This window comes from Spermophilus citellus (assembly GCF_964194105.1).
Source record: "Spermophilus citellus genome assembly, chromosome: 18".
In the NCBI taxonomy this organism is placed as follows: Eukaryota; Metazoa; Chordata; class Mammalia; order Rodentia; family Sciuridae; genus Spermophilus; species Spermophilus citellus.
Genome location: NC_138200.1, coordinates 54165546 through 54185164, shown reverse-complemented (window position 1 = coordinate 54185164; position 19619 = coordinate 54165546). Strand labels below are relative to the sequence as shown.

Genomic DNA, 19619 nt, shown 5'->3' with positions numbered 1-19619 from the left:
TATAAATAGCCGTCTCCACCACCTCACCTCTGGGCCCTTTGGTTTCACTTCAGCCACGCTGACAACTCTACAAAGGCCCTTTTACTTCCAGTACTTGTTTCTATTACCTTTAGAGGGTATTACTCAAGAATCAAGAAACCGGTGGGGCTGGGGGTGTTTCTCAGTGGTAGAGTGAGTGCTCAGCGTGCATGAGGCCCTGGGCTCCATCTCCAGGAATGACATGAATCCTACTGTAGCACAATCACTGTAGCTGCAGGAGAAGCGAGGGTGGGGGCAGACAAGACCAGGACACCCAAGCACTGGGGTGGGGGTAGGAGGATCCATCCATGAAAGAGTGGGTAGAGTGGGGCAATTTCCACAACTAGACTTGGAGTTAGCACAAAGCTCACCCACTACTCTCAACCTTGCAGGTCCTGCTTCATCTGAATTCTAGCAGTTCACATTAGTACTGCTATTCTATAGTCACTGTGATTCAACAGAACAAGACAGACTAAAATTTGTGTTCCTGGAGTCTGTATAATCTAACTGGGAGCAAACAGACAATAAGCAATTAAAAAAAAAAAAAAAAAAAGCAACCGGTGGCACACACCCGTAATCCCAACTAAGGCTGAGGCAGAAGAATCATGAGCTCAAGCCCAGCCTGTGCAACTTAGCAAGACTCTGTCTCAAAATAAACTAAAAAGGATGTAGCCCAGTGGTAGAGCACTTGCCTAGAATGTGTGAGGCCCTGGGTTCAATCCCCAGAGAGGGAAGGAAGGGAGGAAGGGAAGGAGGGGGGCGGAGGAAGAGAGGAAGAAAGGAAGGGAGGGAGGGAGGGAGGGAGGGAACGAACCATAATCTGCCAGAAGATGGCAAGTGCAGTAGGAAAAAAAAATGAAGCAGGAAAAGGGGATGGAGAGTGCTAGGGGAGACAATTTCAAGTGGAAAAGTCTCACAGGAAGGTAGCAAAGGAGCTAAGACTTAAAGCAGGACATGGGAAGGAATATAGACATCTACAGGAAGAACATCCCAGGCAGAGAGAAAAGCAAACCTGGAGGCCCATGTGAGAGCATACCTAGCCTGTCTGAGAAACGGCAGGGAGGCCAGTGTGCCTGGAATAGAGTGAGGGAAGAGGAACAGGGCAAGCGGTGACTGAGCCCATGAATAAGAGCCTTTGTGTTTGCTGTGCATGAAATGGGGCACCCCAAGAGGGCCTGGGCAAGGAAGTGACAGGACTCCTCTGAAGCACAATCACTCTGGCTGCAGGAGAAACAAGGGCGGGAGCAGGCAAGAGCAGGGCACTGCAGTAGTCAAGGCGAGAGCAAATGGCGGCCTGGACTGAGGCAATGGCAGTGTATTCCAGGAACACAGTGTCTAAGAAAACTTGGCTTTGCCTTCTTCTCTGGCACAGGTTAGTAGAGACCCACAATTCCCCACCAAGCACATCTTCAGGTCCAACAGCCCACTAGTCTCTGGGAATCAAAGTTTCAAATTATAGGCAGGGACTCCAAAAAAGGGCCAACTGAGAGCATGGTTGGAGGAAGTCAGATTTGATTTTGGCAAAATGGAACATATGTAATAAAAATATTCCGCTGGCAAGAGACTGCAGTTCCACCAAGAAAGCCAAAGGCCTGGGCTCACGCTAACTTCAGTAGTCAGCAAACATTCTTCAGTTAAGCACTGCACCTTTCTGTTCTAAATGCAAACCAACTACCAATACTTTGTGATGCTACCTCATGGAGGCTGACAGACAGCAATAGGCTGGGAGAAAGAATCTGGGTAATCTCAGGGCCATGTCAGAGAACCCTGGATTAGCCAGCACATCAAAAGCAACAACCAGACACCAGCTGCCTCCTGGTAGAAATGCACACCACACCAAGATGAAGACCAAAGAACAGATCAAGTCTCTAAATCCACCATGAGTTTACAGAAGCACAGAGGCTCCACCCAGGGGCACACTGAACCACACTTCAGGGACACAAACAGCAAAAACTCAGAGTGTGGGAAACTGTCCTGTTTATTCAACAATGAACTACAAGGGGTAAAATGAGGAAGGGGACACTTGGGTAAAAGAGACATAAGTGACAGTGATCTCGTTTAGATCCCGACTACAGATTGGACCAATCACAGAAAAGAAATTTTCAAAAGACAATTGGAGAAACACAAAAAGTGGCTAGATAGTTGACAAGATTAAATAACTACCATTTTTTTAAAGATATGAAACTAGCATTAAGGTTAGGATTTTTTTGCAGCGCTAGGGATCAAACCCAGTGCCAGGCAAACCCTCTATCCCAGCATAAGATCATGATTTTTTAAAAAATATTTATTTATTTAGTTTTCGGCGCACACAACATCTTTGTTTGTATGTGGTGCTGAGGATCAAACCCGGGCTGCACGCATGCCAGGCAAGCGCGCTACCTCTTGAGCCACATCCCCAGCCCAGATCATGATTTTTAAGAGTCCTTATATTTGGAGATACATACTGAAATATTCCTAGATGAAATATATCTGGGATTTACAAAATTAACCCAGTTGGGCAAGAGCCACTGTTGAGCTGGGTGGGAGGGCCACAAGATTCTGCTGACTATTTGCACATTTTCTGTTTATAATGCCCTCCCCACAACCCACACACCCAACACACCAACATCAAGGTCAGGCTAACTAGAAAGCTCACAAGAATCCAACGGTACATAGGTGGCTTAAAATACAGAAAAGGTAGAAAATAAGGGTTGGGGATGTAGCTTAGTAGCCGAGTGCCTGCCTAGCACACTCAAGGCCCTTAGTTTGGTTCTCAGTCCTGAAAAGAAACAAAAAAGGTAGAAAATATTTGGAAAATTACTCCTACTCTTTTTTTCCCTCACTTCAGAACCTCACATTTGCAAGTGGCTTCAGGTTAATAATTTCCTATTGCAAAGAGTTGGTACATGCAACAAGGATGAGTAATATTTTTCTGAAAGTTACTTTTTCCCTTTCTTGACTTAGACTTTTTAACATGTTGTCTGCATATGGTACTAATAAATATAGATAAATAGGGCATGAAAGTTGCCATCCTTCTTCCAACAAAGAAAAGATCTACATAAACTGTAACTGCCAAATCCTGCTACTATAATTCAATTCCATTATTAAATCCAGAACTTTTGCCTAGACAGTTTCACAGTAGTGGTTTTTGTCGTTTTTTGGTTTTTTTTTTTAATATTTATTTTTTAGTTTTAGGTGGACACAATATCTTTATTTCACATTTACGTGGTTCTAAGGATTGAACCCAGTGCCTCGTGCATGCTAGGCAAGCACTCTACTACTGGGCCACAACCCCAGCCCAGTTTCACAGTAGTGTATAAAACAACTTTCCAGTTTAGGGGCTTTTATCATTATCACAGTCTCTCCCACTCTCATGCCAACAAAATGTATGTGCGTGTTCACAGGGCTTTTATTGTTTGTTTTTGTTTTGTAGTGCTGGGGATCAAGCCCAGGGCCACATGCATGGTAGGCAAGGGCTCCACCACTGAGCTATACCCCTACACCCTAATATACTTATTTATTTTTTAAAAGGAAATATTGATCCTATGCAGGACACAATAGCACACACCTATAATCCCAATGGCTTGGGAGGCTGAGGCAGGAGGATTGCAAGTTCAAAGTCAGCCTCAGCAACTTATCAAGACCTTGTCTCTAAATAAAGTATCAAAAAGGGCTGGGGATCTGGCACAGTGTTTAAGTACCCCTGGTTTCAATCCCTGGTACAAAAAAAAAAAAAAAAAAAGGAAAAAAAACTTTTTTTTACTAACTCAGAATGCAAATGTAAGGACTAACTTGGAAATCTGAGATAAATGAAATGACACAACAATAGGATATGGTGGAGTGTGGTGACACTCACCTGTAATCCCAGCCACTCAGGAGACTGAGGCAGTAGGATCACAAGTGCAAACTCAGCCTCAGGAACTTAGTAAGACCTTAAGGTTTTAAGCACCCCTGGTCCAATTTCCATTACCAAAAAAAAAAAAAGTAGGATTCAGGGAACTGGGGCTGGGGCTCAGTGGTAGAGCCCTTGCCTAGCATGTGGGAGGCACTGATTCAATTCTCAGCACCACATACAAATAAATAAATAAAGGTCCATCAACAACTAAAAACAAATATTTTTTTAAAAAAGTAGGATACACTTAGGGGAGACAAAGTATTTGAGGATTAAGAGTCTCTGAAGCCTGATGAAGATGGGATTGATTTGGCCTTAATAGAGCTGCTCAGTGGAACCAGCCTCCTCCCTTCTGCTTCCCTCGGCCCTCATCCCACAGGCCCACCAAAAGAAAGTGAAAATAAGCAGAGCATTCATTAACAGCTCAGTGTTCATTCTACAAATAACTGAGAAACACTGGTGCACACAGGAAGGGAACCAGAGGAAATTCCAGAAGGGCAGAGAGTAAATGGTCTCCTTTCCACTCCCTGGTTCTCCATAACTCAGACACACACAGGCTGGAGTCTACCCAGGTTGAAAGAGACTGCTCTTTCACATCCCCTTGCAGTAAAGGAAGTCGAGGCTTCCAGGATTTACCTTTACGAGGTCTCTCTGGCTTCCAAGCAAAGCCAGAGCCTAACAAGTGAAGTCTTTCCTACCAAACTGCAATCAGCTTGTAAACACTGGCATTCTTGTTGCAGTAACAAGGATCACTCTGCTTCGCCCACATCCCCTCCGGCCCTGACACTCATGCCTTGCTTGGTGGGGTCTTCCTAGGACAGAGTAGGTAAGGAAGAGTGTAGCTTGGTCTTGAAACCTCTTCTTTCTGCTCCTACTGAGTGTCCATACTTTTTCCGTGTCTAATGTACAGTTTTGGTCTACTGAGGATTGCAATAACTCTTCTAGAGAAAATAATCTTCATTTTACAAAGCCAATTTCTAGACTTCTCTTGTTCATTTACTTGAGAAACATTTATCAGGCACCCACTATCTACCAGACACAGCTAGAAGCTGGATTATAATGGAGAAAGAAAACCGACATGGTAACGCCCCTGGGTTAAATTTCCAGTACACAAAAAAGAAAAGAGACATGATCCTTGCTTTTTAGAATCTCATGATTCAGTAGAAGAAGCACAAGTAACTCTACATGATCTCACATATGTATAGTTGCAACTATGAGAAAAGGTTTCCAGCAGAGAATATACGGTGCCACAAGCAGCTGGGCACTTGGCCTGGTTGGTCCATCAGGATACATTCCCCAAGAACCCAAGTACAACGCACTATGAGCTGAAGTTTCATGCAGACACCTAGCAGGTTGCAGGTGGGGCAGCCAGAAAGACCATTCCAGACAGAGGAAATGCCCTGTGGCACAATAAGCTGACTGCATTCAGGAAACTGAATAGAAGAGAGTGGGGCTGGGGTGGGGTGTGATCTGAATGAGGACAGCTAAATGGTGGTCAGATATTGGAGTGCCTCCTGGGACAGCCATGTTAAAGAATTTTTCTCTATCCTCAGAGTAACCTATGGAACTTAAAGAGTTTTTAATCAAGGCCTGATAAGATCTGCTTTACATTTTCAAAAATCATTCTGTCTGCAGTGTAGAAAACAGCTGAAGGGAACGAAGGGAACAGACAGTGCAGAAAGAAAGCCTCAGATGAAAACGTGAGGGACAGGGAAAGCATGCAGGGAGAGATGAAAGGTAGGCAGGTTTGCAAAGATCAGAAATGAAGGATCTGAAATGAAGTTAGAAAGGGGGCCTGGGCAAGAGGGGCAGAGGTTCTCAAAGACAACTCCTGGCTCTGAAACTGACCTTTCTGGACAAATAGAGGGCCTGTGCCTTGAAATATCGAATACTGGAAGAGGACTAAGTCTCAGGAGAAGGTGATAACTTCAAATTGGATACTGGCTGGACACGTTGAGATGCTTCTAATATATCCAAAAAGAGATACCAAGAGAGTCATCAGCTACATGGAAGCAGGGCTCAGACAGAGGACAAAGTTAGAGATCAAATCTGGGGTCATCTGCACACGGTAGTCATACAGAGAGAAGGAGTGGATGAGGGGGAGATCATGGAAGAGGACAAAATGGTAGGAAACTGTCACTTTTAACAGTCAAATTACCTTGCAAGGGACAGAGAGAAGAATACCTGGAGAAGTAGGAGGAGAGAATCAGGAATGAGTCCAAGGTGGGCAGTCCCAAGCACAGAGGGGGAGCTGGCCCCTTGATAAGAAGAAGATGGACAATACCCTCCTCCAGCAAGACAGAAGGAGCATAGATGAGGCTCCCACATCCTCACTTTGGTACAGACAGGCCCAACAATCTTGGTCATCCTTGTTTCTTTTGATTTAAGGTCAGAAAGTTAAGAGCAAAAGCCCACAAAGCTATACAAGTTTTCCTTTACTTAAAAAAAAAAAAAATGCACAGACATCCACACTTCAGAAATGACTCTTTATCCATCCAATAAGATAACAGACAAAGAGTCTCCAGAGCCATCTGAGGATCCCTGAAAGACAGAATCAAAGGCTTCATCTTAAACCTGTTTGTGAAGCTGTAGCATATTTTAAATTTCTAAAAAGTGATTTATGGGAAATAAACACAGATCTTGGAAAGGTAAGTCTTTAGACTAAACCTTGAGTTCACATCAACTACCTTTCCTCCTCATTAGCGCCCCTCTGCCCCAAGGGGAAGGACAGGCCTCCTCAAGCCATTAATCTCCATTCCCAGGCCAGCCAGCTTTCACAGATCATTCATCTCTGCCCTCAGGGAACCTCAGCAACCACAACCACCTCTCCCAGTTGCCCAGGATCAAAGCCATGTTTATAAACACGGTAGAGGCAGGCTTACAAAGAACAAACCTCCTTTTAAAAGTTTCTTACACAGCAAAATGTACAAGCTCTCCTAGAAAATTACTTTTATGGTTAAAATTCTGCTTTTAAAACATTCCCCTTTTTAAAAACTAGCTTTTTAGAAATTCAAATTTCAGATGCATGACATATTTTTGCCCCAATTAAGATTTGAATTAACGATTTTAAAGAGTACAAATAACAAGGGAAATTATTCAAACTACAATGTTAAGTTAAAAGAAATGATGTTATAGGATGAACCTGTTATTCAAACCATGTAAAAACAAGTAGGTCAAGGACAAAGAAATAAAGGAACTAAGGAGGAAAGTTGTTTTTTCAAGAGTAAGATAAGGAATAGAGGTTTTATTTTTTTTTCAATTCCCATTAATTGCATAGTGCATACAATTTTTCATTGTTGTTGTTGTTTTTGTTTTTTGTGTTTTTTTCTTTTTACAATTTCCTTTTTAGTTAGAGATGTATATGGAAGTGCCAGCAAGTGACAGTGATGTCTAAGGTATTATTTCAAATACTCCTCAAAACAGTGAGGCCTAAGATGAAAAGCAACTGAGCATGCGGTGATCATCATCACAGCTGGGTAATAGATCCAGGATGATCGGTGCAATACACAGATATCTCTATTTGAACTTATGTTTGAAATTTTCCTAAAGATTTTAAAAACATTTCCCATTTATTCTATACAATATTATTAAACAATAAATAAAATTAACTGAAAAAATAACAATATCCTATAATAAGAAATCCAGAAAATACAGAAAGGTAAAAGATTACACACATTCCAAATCCCTTCCCCACAGGATCATGCACTTTTCAACAACTTTGTATAAAGTCACTGTACCTGCAAATGCTAACAGAAATGCACACATTAAAAAATACTACAGGGGGCTGGGGATGTGGCTCAAGCGGTAGCGCGCTCGCCTGGCATGCGTGCAGCCCGGGTTCGATCCTCAGCACCACATACCAACAAAGATGTTGTGTCCGCCGAAAACTAAAATAAATAAATAAATATTAAAAAATTCTCTCTCTCTTAAAAAAAAATACTACAGGTGCGATAAAATATACACTATATAAAAAGAAAAAAAATGCAGGTGCGAGAGCCAGTGCAGTGGCACATGTCTGAAATTTCAGCAGCCTGAAATTTCAGGGGAGGCTGAGGCAGGAGGATCATAAGTTCAAAGCCAGTCTCAGCAACTTAGCAAGAGCCAGTCTCAAAATAAAATTTAAAAAATAATAAAAAGGGCTGGGGATATGGCTCAGTGGTTAAATACCATGGGTTTAATCCCCTAGTACCAAAAAAAAAAAAAAAAATCTGTGAAATTGAGCTCATCCAAGACAAAAATGTTCTACCCCTGATTCTTCACTTGATGTAGTCTATGAATCTTCTAAAATGTTAATGCAATCTATTGGCTGAGGCGAGTTTGGGGACCAAGACTGAGTGTTCAAGACTCATTTAGCCATTCCTGTAGTGTGCACTCCTCCAAGAGAATGAATTCATATAATACATGATAATGTGCGTTTACATACATAAATAAACATTAATTAAGAGAGAGAAGGAAGGAAGGGGAGGGAGGGAAGAAGACACACATCACATTCCAAGAAACTATGCCTTACCAGCCTGTATTTGATGAATAGCAGCTCCCAGGCCAGGCTTGGCACTGAAGTGAAAATCCCTACAGTACCTAACTGTGGCACTCTCATTCTGGTCCAAGATCCCCTTCCCTCTGTTATCAAAGTAATTCTCCTATTCTATGAAAACTATTCCAATTGCTAGATTGAAAAAGATAAAAAAAATTCAAACACTTCATGGAGATAAATAAGGTTTGATCTTTATACTACTATTCCAGCTGTTTCTACCTTCCCACCACCCCTGGGGAGAATCTAGGGAGACTGGAATAGACAATCTGGAGGGAACAGCTCTCTGGGCATAGAGCAGAGGCCTAAAAACCAGAGAAAATATCTCAGTGTTATTTTTTTGTCCAAGGGAAGGAAACAGCTCATATCCAGGCAACAGACTCATTTTCCTACCACCAATTCAAGGACATTTTTCATGCCTGTATCATTTGTCAGTTTAGAACCTGAAGGCTAGCTACATGCCTCATGAGAAAGCCTGGTCCTCCATGAGGCAGGCCCAAGAGGAACAGAAAACATTTCTATGACTGAACAAACAATACAGTCCTATCCCAACAATCACCACAGAAGTTTCCCAAGTCTTCCTTAGTTGACTTAACCTCCAGGCCTGCACTGTCCCACCTGGAGGCTACCAGCCACATGAGGCTACTGAGCATTTGAAAGGCGGCTACTCTGGATTGAGATGTGGTGTGAGTGTAAAGAACAAATCAGATTTCAAAGATCTGATATCTCCCCCAAAACTAAAATACAATCAAAATTTTAAAACTTTCACTGAGGTATGTTAAAAGGATAACATTTTGTATATATGGAACTAAGTAAGATATATTAATAAAATTAGTAATATATGATGTGTGTGTGTGTATATACATACAAGTGCTTTTGTTTTACTTTTTTTTTAATGTGGCTGCTAGCAAATTTTAAGTTACATATGTGGCTTGCATTTAGTTTCCCCAGATCTGGTGCCTGCCCTATTCCCTGCCATATTTGGTCACTGTCTTGAGGCTCTCTCACTCACCCTGCCTGGCCCTCCAGCCTTCTCTGCTCATTCCCACCTCAAAGCTTCCCACACCCTGTCCTTCAGCCTGGAAGGCTTTCTCTTGTTCCCTGGGGCAATTTCTTCTCACCCTTCTGGTGTCCGGAGTCACTTCCTCTGGAAATGATGCACAACATTCCTCCCCCAGGCTAGGGGAAGTCCCTGGGATGGTTCCCAGAGGACCCAGTACTTTCTCCCCCATCTGCCCAGATGGATCTGCCTGCACTATTAGTCTGCTTCCTCTCTGGACTCTTAATTTCAAGAGGACAGTGGTGTCCTCTGCTTCGTCCACAGCTTCGACACTAGCACCTGGCTCAGCACACGGAGAGTTACCTGTGAGTGCTGACAGACCTCAGGCCCTTCCCTCACCAGGCAGGACTCACAATCCTAAGAACATGTTCTGCAGGGATAAAGGAAATTTCCTCTCACACAACACCCTGACCCAACACTGAGAACTTCTTAAGTCTAAGAAGGAAGAAAAAAAAGGAGGGGTTGTCTTGACCACCTACTAGGGAAAATAGAAAAGGTCCCAACGTTATCTATAGGAAGAGGAAGAGGCAGCATTCAGCGCTATGGGGGGTGAAATTGCCCTTTGTCAAATATGTGTTCCCTTGAGGCTGACTGACTTCAGAGCCAACACCCTCACAGGACTCTCAGAGGCTTCAGCGCCAACACCCTCTCAGGACACTCTAGAGGTGGCAGCCAAGCCTGGCTGTCCAGGGGAAGGCATTCCTAACAGAAAGCTTTTCTTCTTTCCTCAAATGGGGCTTCACAAAGCAGCCTCTCAGCAGGGTTTGTTTGAACATTCGTTTCAGGGCCTGTGTGTTTACTTTTTGAGACTCCTAGCTAAAAGGACCTTTCTTTCCAACAGCTCTAGGTTGACACCAAAGCCACGAAAGAAATGGACCTGGTCTGTACCTTTGAGAAGTTGGGGGGGGTGCAGGGCCAGGGCTGGGGACTGCTTTTGGCTTCCTCAGGAACTCTTTGAGGTTCCCACCTGGGCTTATCTGCCTGAGGTGCAGGATGACGGGCAGCAATACACAGAGGGCTTTTCAGAGACCATTAATGACAAGCTTAAATCCCAGAGCCTGGCATCTGGTACCGGTCAAGAGAACAGTAGTCTGATATAAACGCATGCAGATGGGGGCAAAATGAAGCAAAGGCTTACATTCGGGGTCCAGGGCTGGATTTAGCCCACACTCCCCAGAGTGGGCACACAACACTCCCCTGTCCCACTCTCTGCTTCCAGGGCGAGTTAGACATGGCCACAAAGACCTCAGTCACAAGAAAAGACATTCATTCTGGCTTGCCAGAGAAGCAAGTCCATCTTCCAACTAGCCTCAGATATACACATGCTGTGCGCGTGTGCACATGCATGTGCACTAAAGCCAAGCGAAGTAGCACACAAGAATTAACAAATTCACAAAATACAAGCCCCCCATCCAAGGAGCTAATGTTCTGATTGTAGAATATAATAAATGAAAAAAATGAGCAAATTTTTATTACATGGAGGTAACTGCTAAAATGAAAATAAAGCAGGACAAGGAAAAAGGGAATGGTGGAGAGGGGTAGCCACGGTTAAGACAGAGTGGGGTCAAGGTCATAATATATCACACCATATACATGATTCCATTTGTAGGAAGTGTCCAGAAAAGGCAGATCTGTAGAGTAGTAGGGAACGGGAATGAGAATTAGCTAGAAGTGGGGACAGGGCATCTTTTTTTTTTTTTTTTTTTTTTTAAAGAGAGAGTGAGAGAGGAGAGAGAGAGAGAGAGAATTCTTTTTAATATTTATTTTTTAGTTCTCGGCGGACACAACATCTTTGTTGGTATGTGGTGCTGAGGATCGAACCCGGGCCGCACGCATGCCAGGCGAGCGCGCTACCGCTTGAGCCACATCCCCAGCCCCCAGGGCATCTTTTTTGAAGATAGAAAAGTTCACAGGTGTTAGTTTCACAACTCACTGAGTTGTATACTTTTTCAAAAAGCAGTGTGATTGAGGTTGAGGGTACAGCTCAATGGAAGAACATGTGTTTGCATATGTGAGGCCTCAGTTTCAAGGCCTAGCAGTGCAGGAAAAAAAAAAAAAGAGAGAGAGAGAGAGAGAAAGAGAGAAAAAAAAAACAGGGTGATGAAGGCCTTGATGAGATGTCATGTGAGTAGACCATCACTGAGAGTGAGGGAGCAAGCCATAAGGATGCAAGGGAAGTGCTTCAGGAAGGTGGTAAGGCCAGTCAAAGGCCCTGAGGTAAGAGAGGCCAGTGGCCAGCAAGAAGAAGGCAGAGGAGGCAGCAGGACAATCAGGGAGGGCCTGTTAGCCTGTGAAGGAAGGACTGCAACTGTCACTCAGAGTGAGAAAGGGAAGTACTGGAGAAGTGACGTCATCTGAATTGTGGTTCGGATCATTCTGGTTGCTGGCTTCACAACCACACTGTCAAGAGACAAAGGCGGAGATGGGGAGGCCTGTCAAAAGACCTCTGCAGTGACAGAGGAGAGGTGATGGTGTCTTGGACATGGGCGATACAGCAGTCAGAGTGAGAAATGATCCAATCCCAGAATACATCCTCAAGGATTGGCTCCTTTGTAGCAGAAAGTGACATCAAGGAAGACACCAAGGATTTTAGCCTAAGCTGTATAGAAAGGGTGGCCCAGATTTTAACATGTTAATTTCAGGGTACTAATCAAACATAAAAACTGTCCTGGGCTCCCAGAAGAGAGGCTCAGGCTAAGAATCAGAGGCACCCATATCGAATTTAAAGCCATGGCTTAAATTGAGGCATGTAGGCTAAGGGGACAGAAAACTAAGCCAGCTTGGAACATCGTGGTGTTTCAAGATGTGCAAAAAGGAAATTCAGCAAAGGATACTGAGTGAGATTGACCAGAAAGACAGACAGAAAACCAGTAGAGTATAGCATCCTGAAAATCAAGAGAAAAAAAAAGTATGTCAATGAGGAGGAATTAATTAGTTGTATTTATCTATAAAACAAGTAAGTTGAGCACGAGAATTGACCACTGGGTTTAGCAACATGGAGGTCACCACTGAACTGAGTACAAGCAATCGTAACACAGCCCCAATGACAAAAACCTAACTGGAGCCATCAACAAAACAGACAATAATAAATACTGACAAGGAAAAATAAACACTTTCACACTGTTAGTAGGACTGTAAATTAGTACAACCACTATGGAAATCACTATAGAGGTTCCTCAAAAGACTAGGAATGGAAGCCGGGCACGGAGGCACACACCTGTAATGCCAACAACTTGGGAGACTGAGGTAGGAAGATCGTGAGTTCAAAGACAGCCTCAGCAACTTAGCGAGGCCCTAAGCAATTCAACAAGACCCTATCTCTAACAAAATATAAAAAAAGGGCTGGGATGTGGCTCAGTGGGTAAGGGACCCTGGGTTCAAACCCTGGTACCAAAAAAAAAAAAAAGACAAGACTAGGAACGGAACCACCACATGACCCAGCTATACCACTCCTCGGTACTTGTCCTAAACAGTTTAAGTCATCACACGACAGCAATACGTGTCTGCCCATGGTTACAGCAGCTCAAGTCACAATAGCCAAATTGTGCAACCAGCCTAGGTGTCAATGTATGAAGAGATTTTTTTAAATGTGGTATATGTATACAATGCAGTTTTATTCAGCCATAAAGAATAATTATATCCTAGTATGGCAGTATGTAAAAACGTGGATGTGTAACCGATGTGATTCTGCAATCTGTATAAGGGGTAAAAATGGGAGTTCATAACCTACTTGAATCAAACGTATGAAATATCATATGTCAAGAGCTTTGTAATGTTTTGAACAACTAATAATAATTAAAAAAAAAAGAAGAATTATATCATTTGCAGGAAAATAGATGAACTTGAGAGCATTGTTAAACCAAATAAGCCAAACTCAGAAAGTCAAGGGTCATATGTTCCATTTCATATGTGGAAGCTAGAGAAGAAAAAGGAAAAGAAAGGTGGGGGTCATCTCATGAAAATCAAAAGAAGACCAGTAAAGAGACCAGAGGGAAGAAGGAGAAGAGGGAAAAGAGAAATACTGGGGAACAATACTGACCAAATTATATTGTTGTATCATGGTATACACAAATATGTAACAACAAATCCCATTATTATGGATAATAAAATGTACCCAAAAATATGGGAAAAAATTTAATTTTTATTTTTTTAACAAGAGAAGAAATTTAAAGAAATACAAATTAAAACAACAAAAGAAAATTGCTTTCACCTAACAGAATGGCAGAAGGTAAAAAAGACTGACAGTTCTCAGTGTCACTGAAGTCACAGGCACACTCATAGTGCGCATGAAAACCAGTCTAGACTTCAAAGCAGACACTAATAACCTAGAAACACACCTGCCCTCTGACCCGGAAGCTGCCTGCCTAGGAATTTGCCCTAAGAAAAGGACAGGGGCTGGGTTGTGGTTCAGCAGTAGAGCACTCTCTTAGCACATGTGAGGCCCTAGGTTCGATCCTCAGCACTACATAAAAATAAATAAATAAAATAAAGGTATTGTGTCAAACTACAACTAAAAAATAAATATTATAAAAAAGGAAAATAACAGAAGCACAAAGGTATCTTTACAAGAATTCAACAAAAAGTGTTGCTTAGAATAATAAGTAGAAAAGGCTGTGGTTAAACTGTGGGTACATTCTTACAAAAACAAAAACTATTATTGCAGCATTAAAATGATCTAGGGGGTTGGGATTGTGGTTTAGTGGCAGGGTGCTTTCCTAGCATGTGTGAGACACTGGGTTCAATTCTCAGCACCATGTATCAATAAATAAAATAAAGGTCCATTGACAACTGAAAAAAAGACCTAGGGGCTGGGGTTGTAGCTCAGTAGTAGTGCATTTTCCTGTCACATGTGAGGCACTCAGTTCAACCTCAGCACCATAAAAAAATAAAACAAAGGTATTATGTCCATCTACAACTAAAAAAAAAAAAACCTTAAAAAAAAAAATGACCTCGTTTCCATGATGTGGAAACAGGGTAGGAAAAAGTTACAAAGCAATATGTATAACAAGTTCCCTTTGGGGATTGGGGGGCATACATATACACCAACATGATTATATGAAAAAAATAATCTTAACAAATCTTTAACAAATTATGAATAGGTGTAAGACTGAATTTCAGAATTTCAGGTTATTTTAACTTCCCCTTCACTGGAAGGCAGCATGTATAGAGGTTCTGGGCACGGCTCTGGCATTAGGAGGCCCTAGTTAAATCCCAGCTCTGCAACCCAACAGCATGGTCCCAGGCAAGCTATCTAACTATTCTGTTTCCTCAACAAGGGGGATAGCAACAGATCTCCCTCATAGTATGGAGGACATTAAATGAGTACATGTTCAGACAGTCCCCAATTTATGTTGCCTCAGACTGGGACTTTTCAACTTTACTGCGGTGGGAGAGTGATACATACGCAGTAGAAATCATATTTTAAATTTTGAATTGGGATCTTTTCCTAGGCTAGTGACATGTGGTCCAATCTTCTTTCAAGATCTTGGGCAGGAATGAGAACCACAGCTGCAAGTCAGCCACCAGATCACAAGGGGAACGACATATCAGTATACTGCTTAGAATTAAATGCATTTTCAATTTACGACATTTTCAACTGAACGATGGATTTATCCAGACATAATTCCATAAATCAAGGAGAACCTGCATGTGTATGTATATACAAATTTTTACACAAACAAATACACAGAGGGAGGAAATTCAAAACAATGTCTGATACACACTAAGCGCTCAAAATATTTTCGTTTCCTTTTTTATAATAAGCATGAAATAATAATAAAAAATACCAATGATATTTTTAATTTTAGATGTATTGCTTTTTACTTTTTATATTTCTCCTGCATTTTATTTAAATTGTAGTAAAACATACATGACCAAATTTTATATTCCTTTTATGATCTGAAAAAAATACTAATAATCTTCAGTTTCGGGAACAAGAAAGCAACTCTCAGAATCTAATATTGTGAGTATTTCTTGAGTTTGAAATAGTTGGTCGCAGTGGCTTACCAGGTTCATAAAAACAACTAACTGGCTATGCAGGATTGGTTTAGCCATTTCTACCACACAGCCTACTCAAGGCACTGTGGTCTGTAGTTATGTCCTAAATGACCTCCCTACCAGCTTACAGAATCATACTGCCTTTCTCCTCTGTCCCTTGACCTCCCTGTATATAGTTACCCATTCCCTCAAATCTACCACCCTCAGTTTAAGAAATGAACAATTTTTCAAATTGAAATTTGAAGTCATTTTTAACTGAATGAAAATTTTTAAAAATTTTTCTCTCTTCTCCCTCTGAATCAAGTTCCAAGGTTCAGTAGTTTTATTTCTCTTTTAGTTGAAAAGGCAGAAAAACAGTACTGTGTTTACTTTAAAATAAAGGCATGCACTGTGTCAGGCGGGCTCTCAGGCCCCGCGGCCCACCCACCAGAACACTCCATCCTCGCAGAGGAGTCTGGGCGGAGGCCGCTGCTCCTGACTAGCTCGTCTGTTCTCGGAAGGTAAAGTGCCGTAACAAGCCTCTGCTTATAAGATTTTTAAATAAATATGGAACTGTTTTCTTTCTTTCTTTCAATCTGGGAGACACACATGGGGGAAAGAAAGAGCCATACATAGAACACAGAGGGCACAGAGGGGAGCCTTTCGAAGCCTACTTCATTTTTCTCCATGGTATGGGTGCAGCGACTCTCAAAGGCCTTCTGTGCGTGGTAGATTTGAGAGAATGAGTAAGTACATACAGACGGTGCTGAGAGCCAAGGCTCTCAAACAGGACGGGGGGAAGCCTGTGAGTATGAATTGGAACTGGAAGGTTTGGTGTTTAATATGTAAAAGAAAGAGACTTGGATATTTGTGAGTACTTATGACGTGCGCACGTGTGTGTGTACATGCACACATGCGTAATATACAGTCTATCAGAGCCGACATGGTCCACACACCTTTAATGCCAGCTAGTCAGGAGGCTGAGACAGGAGGATTCCACATTTGGAGGCCAACCTGAGCAACTTAGCGAGATCCTGTCTCAAAATAAAAAATAAAATGGGATAGGGCTATAGCTCAGTGGTACAGCAACCTGCATTCAATCTCCAGTATCTCAAAAAATAATAATTAAATAAACAAAGTCCATCAGAAAGAGCCAAAAATGTTCTTAAACATCCCACCTGCTGTGAACTCTCCCTCCAATGAAAACAATAAGAATGTGTAAAGCCCACTAAGGAAAAACACAATTAGATCCCCATCCCAAAATGAACTACAGATTTATTCAAGAATTAAATGCTTAAACAACTAAATAACAAGGAGGAGAGGCAAGATGCTGCATTAGAGGAAGCTGCATTTCCAGTTGCTCCATGGCTCAGGATTTAAGACAGTGAGAGTACTGTTCTCAGCAAGTTGTCTAAATTGCTGAGGACAGGATTAAGTCTCTGGTCACCAAACAAACACCTGAATAACAAGAGCCCCAAGACCCCATGACACATGTTGATATAAGGAAGGTATCTGACTTTATTTTTTCTCAACTGGTTAGCATAGTGATTCTTCAACTTGAGCTCATCCCAATCTCCTGGAATGATAGTTAAAACACAGCTTGCTGGGCCTCACCCCCAGTTCCTGAATCTATGGTCTGGAATAGGCCTGAGAATTTAAATTTCTTCCAGGAGATGCACTTTCCGCTGGTCCCAGGACCACACTTTGCAAACCACTACGTTAGCTGACGAACCCAGTGCCATTCCTATGCTTTTTTTCCTCTAATTTTTAGTACTACCTTTGCCATACAGCAAGTCCTGTCTGTAGTGGCTTACAGTTGAACAAAAACATATGATGCAGCCAGACACGGTGGCACACATTTATAATCCCAGGGATTCAGGAGGCTAAGGCAGGAGGATCAAAAGATCAAAGCCAGCCTTAGCAATTTAGCAAGCTCTAAGCAATTTAGTGAGACCCTGTCCAAAAATAAAAAATTAAAAGGGCTGGAGATGTGGCGCAGTGCTTGGTTCACCCCTGGGTTCAATTCCTTCCTTCCTCCCTCCCTCCCTCCCTCCCTCCCTCTCCCTCTCCCTCTCCCTCTCCCTCTCCCTCTCCCTCTCTCTCTCTCTCATACACACACACACACACACACACACACACACACACACACACACGATGGAGACACCTCAAAAGATATAGGAGTAAGCTCAAAGAGATATCCATCCCTGAAAAGAATAAAGACGTTCCTCTCTATCCTCTTCAAGAGATGGTGCAAGGAATAATATTAGCAATAAACCAAAGGCATTTATAAATCATATTCCTCTGAATAAAATAAGAATCCATGACTTGAGCCTGACAACACACACCTATGTGCAAGTTCCAAGGAAGAGGGAAAACTCTTCCTTGCAGTACTGTGCCAACTAGTGAGGACAAAAGGAATGATGAAGCTAGAACAAAGAAACAAAAGAATCTGCCACCATCACAGTAAAATTATTATTGAATGCAAAACCTAGTGTAACATAGTTTCAAAGTATCTCCTCATAAATTACTTTTTAATTACAAAGGAAAAAGAGTAATTGTGTATTGGAGAAATCTAACACCTCAACCAAATGATTAAAGTTAATGTCATCTGAGTCATTTGTATCTTGATATGATGCACTGAGACAGATAATATCCCTTCTGAGTGTTTCTATGGAAAATACATAATCTTGCACTCCCAAATTGAGGGGATTGTACAAAATGACCTATACTTTTCAACAATGACAAAGTCATGAAAGATACAGTCTGAGAGATTAACCCAGATTTGAAACATGATAACAAATTGGCCTGCATACCTTGCAAGTGATCCTGGACTGGAGCAGGGAGAACTCACTTAAAGTGCATTGTCGGGACAATCAGAAAATCTGAATTAGTTTACACCACTGTAAAAAATGTTAAATTTCTTGATTTGGTTAATTCTATTTTGCTATATAAGAGCAGGGACTATCCTCCTTCAAAAATAGATACTTATGTATTTAGGGAGGAAGAACCACAAGATTTGTAATTTACACTAAAAACGATTCATAAAACAATTACAGGTATGTACAGATGGAAACAATGTGAAAGCAACTGTATCAAAATATTAACAATTGGTTGCAGGGTAGAAAGTAGTTCTTTATTGTTATAATTTTTCTCTGAATTTGAAATTATCTTAAAGAAGTTTTTTTTTTAAATCTATTCTAGCTATATTTCCCTCCTAAAAGGAACAGAATCTGGTAGTGCTATCGTCTGTACTGACAGGAAGGCCAGCTGCAGGAGAGGGGAACAACCGGGAACAACATAGAGTCTTGGACCCTATGGGCCACCAGTTCAGAAAGAAATCAAAGTCACCCAGAAAGCAAGCAAACAGGAACCACACTGATAACTTGTAAAGCCAAGTAATGAAGATGCAGCTTAAAACTTCCCCTTTTAAAAAAAAAAAAAAAAAAAAAAAGGTTTTAACAATCAATATGCAACCTCAAAAACTGGCTGCTACAAAGAGGTGTCCATAGCTATCCCGAAGAACCTAACCAGTACTTTTTGGTCTAGTCCTGTCCGCAATCTAGCCAGGTCAATGTTCCTGCAGAAACCCAGCCACAGCTGACCAGACACAACTGCCAGACTGCAGCAAAACCCTCCATCACCGCCTCCCTCTGCCAAGGGAAGGCATGAAAGGCCAGCTGAGTTTCCCAGTCAATTTGCAAGTCCACCCAGAGGAAACAAGGGAGCAAATGAAAGAACAAATTATGTTCATGGAACAGAAGAGTGCCAGTTAGGACAACCATTGCCCATTACGTTCTTTCCTTAAAAAAAGCTATTTCAGAAAGACCAGGCCACAGTGAGAAGTTCCTAACATACTGTGACCCACTTATCCTACATAATTGTATTCATACTTGGATACCACTCTAGAAGTATTTCCGGCCTCACAGCTCCAGACAGAGCAAAGAACCAAGACTATGGTGTATGGTGCTGAAATGTCCTGAGTCAATGACAGCCTCCGTGCTCTATGTTCACCAAAGCTTTTGCATTTGTCCAATCTTGGAATTCTCTCTTAGAACCAATTCAGGACTGCCTCCCATTTAAGCAAGAAGGTCGACACCAGGCAGAAATCAGGGACTCTGCTGTCCATATCTGGGACTCAAACCTTTCAATCTTTGGGAAGAAAT

General features: G+C 42.0%; 1 protein-coding gene across 2 annotated transcripts in view; it reads right to left on the bottom strand.

The window, feature by feature from the left end:
* The window catches only part of WWP2 (WW domain containing E3 ubiquitin protein ligase 2), a 139575-nt gene that overhangs the window by 89225 nt on the left and 30731 nt on the right, over positions 1-19619 (bottom strand). The gene's annotated exons all lie outside the window — the stretch shown is intronic.